Source organism: Orcinus orca, chromosome 14 (genome assembly GCF_937001465.1).
Source record: "Orcinus orca chromosome 14, mOrcOrc1.1, whole genome shotgun sequence".
Taxonomy (NCBI): domain Eukaryota; kingdom Metazoa; phylum Chordata; class Mammalia; order Artiodactyla; family Delphinidae; genus Orcinus; species Orcinus orca.
In genome coordinates this window covers 11,197,830-11,209,863 of record NC_064572.1, presented here as the reverse complement: position 1 = coordinate 11,209,863, position 12,034 = coordinate 11,197,830, and the positions used below count along the sequence as shown (strand labels likewise).

The window sequence follows — 12,034 nt, the reverse complement described above, 5'->3', positions numbered from 1 at the left end:
AAAAGAAAGCCGGAGTTAGAATTACGGCTCTCACACGGTCTGCCACTTAAGACACTTCACTTATTCTCTCGAGCCTGTTTCCCCTTCGGTAAAACAGGGGAGCGGTGCCCATTTTACGAGGTTGCTGTTCGAACCAAAGTGCTATACAAATAAATGCACGAGGGCAAAATCACCAGGCAGGACACGGAGTGCTGCTGCGTCTTGCAGAAGAGGAGCCCGAGGCTCGCAGAAAGTCAGCGACCTCCGGGGTCCATACCCTCCCCGGCCCGCCCCGCCAGCCCCGCCAGCCCCGCCAGCAAGCCCACCTCTCCGCCCGCCCAGAACCAGGCTTCCTTCGGCGCCGACTGGAGGAGAGGCACGCAGCCCAACAACCGAGAAAGAAGGACGCGGTGCCGAAGACTGGCGGCGCACTGCCTCCTCGCCCGCTGGAGCTCAAGCGTTGTAGAACCCCGCCCCCTCAAGGAAACAATTCACGCGGCGAACGCGCTGGCCTTGGAATGAACCTTACGGGCTACCGTTCGCTGTTCCAGGAGGGCGGGACTTCCCGTTCCGTTCTCTTACCTGTCGCAGTGACTTCCGGGCCTGCTCGGGCGAGGGAGGCGGGTCCTGGGGCCGTGGGGGTGGGAAGTGGGTGGGATCCGGGCACTCCTCAGAGCGGGCTTGGCTTTGTTAACGTCTCGGTGCCTCTCTCCCTGCAGTTTTTTGTGATTTTAACGAACTGTGCTTCTTTCATGAATCTAAATTTCTGCATATATCTCGCCAAGCGCCGTTCGGAAAGCTTAACGTGCGAGCCCTGCCGGAAACGGTGGCTTTGTGTGAAAGTTGGCACCTGAGATGAGAGCGGGACGAAGCGTTAAAGGGCCGTGAAGGCTTAACTCCTCGCTTTTTAAATTAAAGGAAAAAAAAGAAAGAAGCGATCCCAGAAAGAGGCGGGTGACACCCCAGGACACATGGCAAATAAGTGACTGAGCTGAGAACCCAGGGCACCAAGCTCCCAGTTTCCTGATTCACATTTGATCCTGTTACATTTACCAACATTATCACCTTTCCCTTGCTTGAACCCTTACGGCTTTCTTCTGTAGATGGACAAGATCCTTTCAGTTGGTATGGGGAGACATCTAGTGAAAGAATATGAAAGCCAAGTTCCAGTCGGCTGAGATCTGATAGTTCGTGGGATTAAAATGTGAGCCTGATTAGAGTTTACAGCTAAGATCTTTGGACTTGGATCTGAAAGTTGCCGGAGGTAATACAAATTGGTCAGGAGAGTGGGTAAAATTAATACCTGTATTATTGTTTTAATCTTACTTGTGGCTTTTTTTACTCCCTAAACGCCGAGGTGTTTTTCAAAAGGAATGAAAAGCGCTGCTCCAGATATTTTGAAAGATGCTCTTTTTAATATTTTAGTGAATATGTCAGCAGAATCTTTATTTGAAAGCACGTTTCTAGATACAGGTCAGTCGTCCAGGTCTCTTAAAGATCCCATCTGCGCCATCATCTAGTCCTGTTGAATTCTAAGTGCTTATAAAACTCACAAGCAGTTTAGAGCTCTGCACTCAGTGCTGGTATTTAATCCTTTACAAATAAACATACACAGATTTTCAGGTTGGCTGTGTGAAGCCTAAGTACCACCAAACATATGTTCTACAATATGGGAAGGATTTCTGTAATAGTTAATGGAGTCTAATAAGTGGATTGCTTTAGCTTTACCAGGGCCACCAATTATTTTATACTGTGTCTATCAAGGGCAGTTTATATAAAGATAGTATCTTTTAAGTATGACTAATGAGACACAAAAAGGATGGAAGGAGTCTTGAATGACTTATGAGTTGAAAAAAATATATTTAAAGTTAAAAATTTTTATGCACTTAATAATATATATATATATATAAAATATATAAAGGGAATCGATGAAATTATAAAGAAAAAAATACATGGCCATAGTGGGTGATTTTAACAGGCCTTTCCCAGTCATTGTTAAGACAAACAAAAGGAAAATCAGTAAGGGTATAGAAAATTTGAATAACATGATGTACAAACTTGACCTAATGAATATACACAGAAAAACACAACCAAAATCAGAACATGTTTTTTGGAACGCAAACATGACATATTACCAAAATCAACTGCATACTTAGCTGTAAAGCAACTCTCAACGAATTTTAAAGATTGAAATCATTCAGCACGTGTTTTTTGAGCACAGTGCTGTTAAGCTAGAAATCAATAAAGAACTATAAAAACAAGTCCATGTAACCCACAGCCAAAGAGTCATAATGGTAATGAGAAAATTTTTTGAGCTGAATAATAAAATACAATAGCAACACCTGTGGAATAAAGTTAACGTATAATACGTAGAGGGAAGTTTATAGCCTTAAGTAAGTACATTAGAAAAGAGGCTGAAAGGTCTTTAGCTAAACATTCCCTTTCAAGAAGTTAGAAAAAGGAGAGCAAAATTAAGGAAAGTGGAAGGAGGGACATAATGCTGAAAGCAGAAATGAATGAAATGGGAAATGAAAGTAGTGGTGTGCCAGACACTGCCTTGTACTGGCTCAGGAGAGCCAACTGTGCACACCTCTTCTGGTAGTGTTTTCTTTTGTTATGTTCAGAGCTAATTAACTAGCACACCACTGCATAGAGTAGATTGTAAAAATCCAGAAGTTGATTTTTTTTTTTTTTTTTTGGAAAAGACTAATAAAATTGACAAATATTTAACAGTATTAAGCAATAAAAAGAGAAATGTTAACAACCTACGTCAATAACAAAAACTATACTTTAGAAATCAAAACAGAACATCTTGTAAACAATTTGATGCAAATAAAATGTAGATGACTGAAATTGAAACTGTGATTAAAAAAGCTTCCAGAAAAGCCCAGGACCAGATGGCTTCACAGGTGAATTCTATCAAACATTTAGAGAAGAGCTAACACCTATCCTTCTCAAACTCTTCCAAAATATAGCAGAGGGAGGAACACTCCCAAACTCCTTCTATGAGGCCACCATCACCTTGATACCAAAACCAGACAAGGATGTCACAAAGAAAGAAAACTACAGGCCAATATCACTGATGAACATAGATGCAAAAATCCTCAACAAAATACTAGCAAACAGAATCCAACAGCACATTAAAAGGATCATACACCATGATCAAGTGGGGTTTATTCCAGGAATGCAAGGATTCTTCAATATACGCAAATCTATCAATGTAATAAACCATATTAACAAACTGAAGGAGAAAAACCATATGATCATCTCAATAGATGCAGAGAAAGCTTTTGACAAAATTCAACAGCCATTTATGATAAAAACCCTGCAGAAAGTAGGCATAGAGGGAACTTTCCTCAACATAATAAAGGCCATATATGACAAGCCCACAGCCAACATCATCCTCAATGGTGAAAAACTGAAAGCATTTCCACTAAGATCAGGAACAAGACAAGGTTGCCCACTCTCACCACTCTTATTCAACATAGTTTTGGAAGTTTTAGCCACAGCAATCAGAGAAGAAAAGGAAATAAAAGGAATCCAAATCGGAAAAGAAGAAGTAAAGCTGTCACTGTTTGCAGATGACATGATCCTATACGTAGAGAACCCTAAAGATGCTACCAGAAAACTACTAGAGCTAAGCAATGAATTTGGTAAAGTGGCAGGATACAAAATTAATGCACAGAAATCTCTGGCATTCGTATACACTAATGATGAAAAATCTGAAAGTGAAATCAAGAAAACACTCCCATTTACCACTGCAACAAAAAGAATAAAATATCTAGGAATAAACCTACCTAAGGAGACAAAAGACCTGTATGCAGAAAATTATAAGACACTGATGAAAGAAATTAAAGATGATACAAATAGATGGAGAGATATACCATGTTCTTGGATTGGAAGAATCAACATTGTGAAAATGACTCTACTACCCAAAGCAATCTATAGATTCAATGCAATCCCTATCAAACTACCACTGGCATTTTTCACAGAACTAGAACAAAAAATTTTGCAATTTGTATGGAAACACAAAAGACCCCGAATAGCCAAAGCAATCTTGAGAACGAAAGAAGGAACTGGAGGAATCAGGCTCCCAGACTTCAGACTATACTACAAAGCTACAGTTATCAAGACGGTATGGTACTGGCACAAAAACAGAAAGATAGATCAATGGAACAGGATAGAAAGCCCAGAGATAAACCCACGCACATATGGTCACCTTATCTTTGACAAAGGAGGCAGAAATGTACAGTGGAGAAAGGACAGCCTCTTCAATAAGTGGTGCTGGGAAAACTGGACAGCTACATGTAAAAGTATGAGATTAGATCACTCCCTAACACCATACACAAAAATAAGCTCAAAATGGATTAAAGACCTAAATGTAAGGCCAGAAACTATCAAACTCTTAGAGGAAAACATAGGCAGAACACTCTATGACATAAATCACAGCAAGGTCCTTTTTGACCCACCTCCTAGAGAAATGGAAATAAAAACAAAAGTAAACAAATGGGACCTAATGAAACTTAAAAGCTTTTGCGCAGCAAAGGAAACCATAAAGAAGACCAAAAGACAACCCTCAGAATGGGAGAAAATATTTGCAAATGAAGCAACTGACAAAGGATTAATCTCCAAAATTTATAAGCAGCTCATGCAGCTTAATAACAAAAGAACAAACAACCCAATCCAAAAATGGGCAGAAGACCTAAATAGACATTTCTCCAAAGAAGATATACAGAGTGCCAACAAACACATGAAAGAATGCTCAACATCACTAATCATGAGAGAAATGCAAATCAAAACTACAATGAGATATCATCTCACACCAGTCAGAATGGCCATCTTCAAAAAATCTAGAAACAATAAATGCTGGAGAGGGTGTGGAGAAAAGGGAACCCTCTTACACTGTTGGTGGGAATGTAAATTGATACAGCCACTGTGGAGAACAGTATGGAGGTTCCTTAAAAAGCTACAAATAGAACTACCATATGACCCAGCAATCCCACTACTGGGCATATACCCTGAGAAAACCATAATTCAAAAAGAGTCATGTACCAAAATGTTCATTGCAGCTCTATTTACAATAGCCCAGAGATGGAAACAACCTAAGTGTCCATCATCGGATGAATGGATAAAGAAGATGTGGCACATATATACAATGGAATATTACTCAGCCATAAAAAGAGACGAAATTGAGCTATTTGTAGTGAGGTGGATGGACCTAGAGTCTGTCATACAGAGTGAAGTAAGTCAGAAAGAGAGAGACAAATACCGTATGCTAACACATATATATGGAATTTAAAAAAAAAAATGTCATGAAAAACCTAGGGGTGAAACAGGAATAAAGACACAGACTTACTAGAGAATGGACTTGAGGCTATGGGGAGGGGGAAGGGTAAACTGTGACAAAGCGATAAAGAGGCATGGACATATATACACTACCAAACGTAGGGCAGTTAGCTAGTGGGAAGCAGCCGCATAGCACAGGGAGATCAGCTCGGTGCTTTGTGACCGCCTGGAGGGGTGGGATAGGGAGGGTGGGAGGGAGGGAGACGCAAGCAGGAAGAGATATGGGAATATATGTGTATATATAACTGATTCATTTTGTTGTGAAGCTGAAACTAACATACCATTGTAAAGCAATTATACTCCAATAAAGATGTTAAAAAAAAATAAATAAATGGGATAAAACGTGCTGGTATTTAGGTCTGTGTAGAGTGTTTCAGGACAAGAGAATAACAGAAGACAGAAAAAGAAAAAACAAAACAGAAAAAAGAAGGCAGCCAAGGGATGAGGGATATTAGAACATGTTTTGATAAGAAAAAAAAAAAATGTAGATGTTATACAAATCTCAAGAAAAACAACTAGCTGACTAAAGAGAAGAAAATATGAATAGTCCCAAACCATTAAAAATTTGAATCAGTAGTAATGAAGGTTCACACATAAATTCCAGGTCAATGGCTCCACTGGTAAGTTCCTTCAAACTTTGAAATAATTCCATTTTTATTGTATGAGGCTACCATAACTTTTGTACTAATTACAAAATCCCCAAACCTTGAAACATCAAACTCTTTGGAACTCATTTGTTGAAAAATGTAACTTAGTGCCACGATAGTCATTATTTATATATCACTTAGTTGACTATATGTTTTACTGTAGAAATACTGGTATTTTTGATTATAGGTACTGTCCCAGTTCTTGTTACATAGTATACATTGTATGTTCCATGGTACTTTTCCAATATCCAAAAAAGTCTGTATTCCAGAACACATCTGTCTCCAAGTATTTCAGATAAATTTTGTGGACCTGTATGGAAGAATGATTTTATGACTTTAGGATTGAGAATAATTTCTTTTTAGCCATAAAGGAAAAGATCAATAAATTCAACTACATTAAAATTAAGGACTTTTGTTTACCAAATAACACCATAAAGTGAGTGGAAGAGTCACAATATGGGAGAAGAAGTTTGCAAAGCATATAACAAGGAATTAGTACCCAGAATATATGAAAAACACCTACATCAGGCTTCCCTGGTGGCACAGTGGTTAAGAATCCACCTGCCAATCTAGAGGACATGGGTTTGATCCCCGGTCCAGAAAGATGCCACATGCCACCGAACAACTAAGCCTGTGCACCACAACTACTGAGCCTGTGCGCTAGAGCCCGTGAGCCACAACTACAACTACTGAAGCCCACGCACCTAGAGTCCATGCTCCGCAACAAGAGATACTCTAATGGTAGTATAAATTGATACAGTCACTTTGGAAAACTGTGACTTTAGTAAAGTTGAAGATACACATTTGCTATCGCTCAGCAATTCTATTCAGAATCTCTTGTATATCTGCAAGTTTGTAATAGCTAAAAACAACATACAGTCCAAACTTATATCAACAATAGAATGGATAAATTATGATGTCATAAGGTGAAGTATAATGCACCAATGAAAATGAACAACTATAACCATTTATAATAATATGATGAGTCTCAGTATTGAGTGAAAGCAGCAAGTCAATCAAAGAATAGATACCACGTGTTTCCACTTACATAAGGTTCAGAAATGCAAAACTCAACTCTCCTGTTAAGGATACATACATTAAATAGCAAAACTATTAAGAAAAGAGAAACGGGATATGACCAGGGAGGGCTTCTGAGGGGCTGACAATGTTCTGTTTCTGAAACTGGGTATTTGTTTTATAATTATTCTTTAAATAAACTGTACAAGTACATCTTATACACTCTTCTGTGAATGAGAACGAATATATGTCACATATATGCATGATACGTGTCATAATTTTTGAGTAAAGTAGAGTAGTTGGCCTGAGAAAGGTCATCTTTAGTACATTTGATTCACAGAAAGGTAAAAATAATGGTCATTCAGAATATTTATAGTGTGATGACTAAGTTTTTAATGGATTTACCATCTTCTGTGGCCTTCAAGGTCAAAAGTCAGTAGTCTCTAGTGCTAACTGTCACTTGGGCAGCTAAGCAATTCCTACTGGTCAGTAGTAGGCCTAGGGCAGAGATAAGGAAAGCATTACCAAAGAGATTCAATGAATTGCAGTAATGCCCCTTCCCCCACCCGCTTACTCTCAAGGAGCTCTGTGGTCTAGCCAACAGAGCAAAAACAACTAGAAGAGAGAAATTTTGAGGTGTAGATATGGTAAAAAAAAAAATATATATATATATGTATATATATACATGTTAATAACAACAGCAATAATGCAGGATAAGAGTTGGAGAGGCCACATTCACCTTACAAAATTTGGGAGACTATGGGCAAGTAAAAGAACGTGGGTGCCATGAGATGATTTCAGATGTGCTGTTTTGATACAGAGAGGGTGTAATCTCCAGCCTATGTTTGGAGGAGAGAGGAGGCGAAGAGAAGTCAGTGTGAAGAGGTGGAAGACATGTCGTGTTACCATCGAGAGGAGTTTCATGTGGGTATTCTCCGGTCTGAACTAAGTTGCTCCCCAAACCAATGGTGGGCAGGGCCAGACAGACCCAGTAGCACTGAAAACGTATGTGTTGTTTTTCTGTTGGTGCCCACGGACTTTTTTATTTATAATCTGTACTGTTTTACAAAGCAGTCATCACAGACACCTACTCAGGGACACAAACAAGAAAGATTCCTTTGACTTCAGTGTTCCTGCAGAGATCCTTCTGAATTTCTTTTAGATCTCTATGCTGACTCCTTGCCCTTTTTCCTCCTATTAACTATAGGTACGCTCCAAGATGCTGCCTTTTTTTCTCTCTTTTTCTTTCCTTTGCATTCTGTTTTCCATGGTGAGCTGATTCACCCCCGGAGCTTCAGTTAGCACTTCTTTCAAAAAGACTTGGAAGTCTATGTTTTAGTCCTAATGGAACCTTTGTGCCCATTTTCTCTTTCCAAGTCCCTTGATGGCTATCTCCATTTGTTTGTCCTTCCATCACCGCAATAAGTTCAAAACTGGAACTCGTAGTATTCTTTCTCCAGGAAAGCTTCTCTTTCTAAGCTTTTCCTTTTCATCGGATCTACTAATGCTTCAGCTGCCAGTTGGGAACCGTTGATCCTTCTTTCATGCTTCTTGCTCTGTATTTACATAGCTTGCACAGTGCCAGGCACTGTGGTCAGCCTTGGGGAAATAAAGATGAATAAGGATAGATCTTGGTCCTTGAGAAGCTCAGTCTTATGGAGGACACAGGCCATACTCTCCTCTAATAAAGAGTAATAAGACCTATGAGAGAGGCACGCACCAAATGCAGCGGGAGCTCAGCAGGAGTTAAATCAAGAAGGGAAACACAGGCAGTATTAGAGGCAGCAAAGTTCAGTGGATAAGAGTGTAGGTTCAGAACCAGACTGGGCTTGAATCCTGCCCCCCTCCCCCGCCAGTGATGTCAAGCTGTGTGACCTTGGACAGGTTCCTGAACTTTTACATACATGGGTTTCCTTAACTGAAAATGTTGATGATTGTAATATCTACTTAGGTTTCTTGTGAAAGTTAAATGGAATAATCCAAGCAGAGCACTTAGAACAGCACTTACAAAGATTTCATTCATTCACTCAACAAATATTTATTGAGAACTTACTCTGTGCCAGGCACTGTTTTAGGGGCTTGGGAGACATCAGAGAACAATATAGATGAAAACTGCTGCTCTACCTAGCAGGGAGACAATAAGCAATAACCATAAACAATAAATTCTATATTAGTATGTTAGAAAAGTGTCATAGGAAAAAGAACATAAGTGTTAGTTATTAGTATTCTATATTTTAGAGGTCACTTGATCTTGGACTTAGAAGTCCTTTAAAGGGAATAATACTATGTTTCATCAATCTAAAATGCATTAATTAGAATTTGCCCCATTGTTTTACGTACCCCTAAGAAAGGAAAAAGCGCTGCCAATTAAACTATAACACAATGCTTTTTCATTACCTAAGATTCTTATCTTAAACTTAGACATATTTAGGCATGAATTAAAAAAAATCATATCACAGTAATACATACAGAAGAAGGAAAATAAGAGCAGAAATTGATTAAGGTATTCATGAAACTTCATTACATTTTGAGTTCCAGTCATCAGAACCACTTTTTGATTCGGTCACCAATGTCTGTGTTTTTCCACCAATCTTATCATCAATGGCATTAGGCACTTTGAGCAAGTCCTCTTACCGTATCTTCTCCCCTCCCCTCCTCTTGTCTTTCCAGATCCACTGAAGAGCTAAAAGCCATTGGTGCTGAACAATTCAGCCAACTTTGTAATTAGGTACAGGGAGCTTACTCTTCACTCCTATTTGGGGAATGTTGCTTAAACACATCAGAATGACCCTCCACCTGTCTCCTTAACATTTTGATTCTTACAGGTTAAGAGTGCCCCCTTCTTGATCTCCTAGATTGTCTTCTAGGCCACGGACACTCACTCTGCAAGTACGGAATGCTAGTGCTTTCGATGTGTATGCACACACAGGCGGTGACAACTATGTTATGACTGGGGTCTGGCGACAGTTGGGTGTCATCCCCCGTACGATGAGTCCGAGGTGTGAAAATGCAGGAACAAGAATGGACGTGTTAGAGTCAATGAAACACTACGTTATTAACTAGTCTATTTTCCTTTTTCCGAGTATTTACTCTTTGTCAGGCACTGGGCTAAACATTTTACACTTAGGATCTCATTTAATCTTTCTCATTTAATAATAGAGCGCCATTGAGGTAGGCACTCTATTATTCCCATTTTATAGAGCTGCGTTATCCAATAGAAATATAAGGCAAGCCACATATGTAGTTTAAAATTTTCTAGTAGCCACATTAAAAAAAGTAAAATAGAAAACAGAAGCAGGCGGAATGAATTATAATAATATATTTCTTTTAACCCAATATATTAAAAATATTATCATTTTATCCTATAATCAACCTAAAATATTTTCCTTTTTTCATACTATTCTAAATCCAGTGTGTATTTTAACTTAAAACACATGTTAATCTGGACTAATCACATGTCAAGTCCTCAGCGGCCACATGTAGGTAGCAGCTACCAGATTAGACAATGTACTTATAGATGACAAGAGGATTCCAATTGTCCAAGACACGCATAAAATATGTGGCCGAGTGGATTCTCCAACTGAGATGTAGATACAGCTATGTGACTAATTCTTGACATGCGAGTAGAAGTATTTTCTTGCAACTAAGGAAACTTTCCTAAAAAGTTAACTGGTGTGATCCGTGATGCAAATGTGGGCATAGAAGGAGCCCGATGGGACCTCTTCACAGAGCAGAGCTGTCATGCCAACACTGGGCAGCCTACCTCTGGACTTTTGCATGAGAGATACTTAAACTCCTATCTTGCTGAAGGCATGACTTTAAGTCTTTGTTACTTGAGGTACAGAAATAAAAGGAACTTGATACAATCTTCCTGAAATACAAACAAAATAAGAGTAAGATGGAATATAAGAGAAAGAAAGAAAATTAGGGAATCAGTCCTTTAAATCCAACATCCTACTAATAGTTCAGGGAAGAGAGAAAAGAGAGGGGAGGAAATTTCCCAGAACCAAAGGACACAAGACTCTAGATGGAAAAGGCTCACCGTGTGCCTAGCAAAAGGTGTGGAAGAGACTCAAATCGAGGCATGTTGTGAAAGTTCAGAGCACCAGAGATGCCCCTGGAAACTTCTATTAAGCTAAATAAAGACTACTTACAAATTACTAGCAATCAGAATGGCCTTGTCTTTCTCAAGTGACATCAGAAGCCAAATGACAGCAAATCAAATACCTTTAAGATTCTGAGGGAGAATTATTTGCAGCTTAGAATTCGAGAGCCAGCTAAACTATCAATCAAATGTGAGGGCAGGATAGAGACATTTTCAGATTTTCGAAAACCTCTCATACACTTTCCTGTAACGGGCTATGGAGAATACCTTCCACCAAAAACAAGAAATCAAAAGAAAGACATGGCACAGGATCCAGGAAAGAGGATCTGTGGCACAAAGGGAAATCTCACAATGAAATCTTTGCAGAGAGCAACCAATATATATCGTAGCAGAAAGAAGGAAGGAAAGTGTTCTCAGGAAATAAACACACAAACTGTTAATGTGCATATGGCAGAAACACTGGCACATTTGAGAAAAAAATTAACAATAGGTAGGTAGAATTTCAGACTCCCCAAAAGGGCTAGTATCAAGCCTCAGTAAAAAGGAAGGAGAAAACAGAAAAGAAATATGTAAATAGTATATTACTTGGCTCAGCAATTAGCAAAGTTGGCATAGCCACAATAATGTAAATACTAACTATTCATTTAAAAATCATAATCGGGACTTCCTTGGTGGTCCAGTGGTTGAGACTTCACCTTCCACTGCTGGGGGCATGGGTTCAATCCCTGGCCGGGGAACTAAGATCCCACATGCCTCGGGGCCAAAAAACCAAAACCAAAAACAGAAGCAATATTGTAACAAATTCAATAAAGGCTTTAAAAATGGTCCACATCAAAAAATCTTAAAACAAAAAAATCATAATAAAATTAAGTTAGGGGGATGGAGGGAATACAAGCTGGGATGGCAAGGGGGGTATAGAGAGCTAACAGAATAAAGGCTT

At 39.1% G+C, this 12,034-nt stretch overlaps 1 protein-coding gene across 1 annotated transcript in view; it reads right to left on the bottom strand.

The window, feature by feature from the left end:
* Window positions 1-5,822: 5,822 nt before the first annotated feature.
* SLC35F3 (solute carrier family 35 member F3) overlaps window positions 5,823-12,034 on the bottom strand; it is a 311,515-nt gene continuing 305,303 nt past the window's right edge. The window contains exon 9 of the transcript XR_007471239.1: window positions 5,823-6,282. The gene's annotated coding sequence lies outside the window, so the exon portion shown is untranslated. The remainder of the gene's footprint in view (window positions 6,283-12,034) is intronic.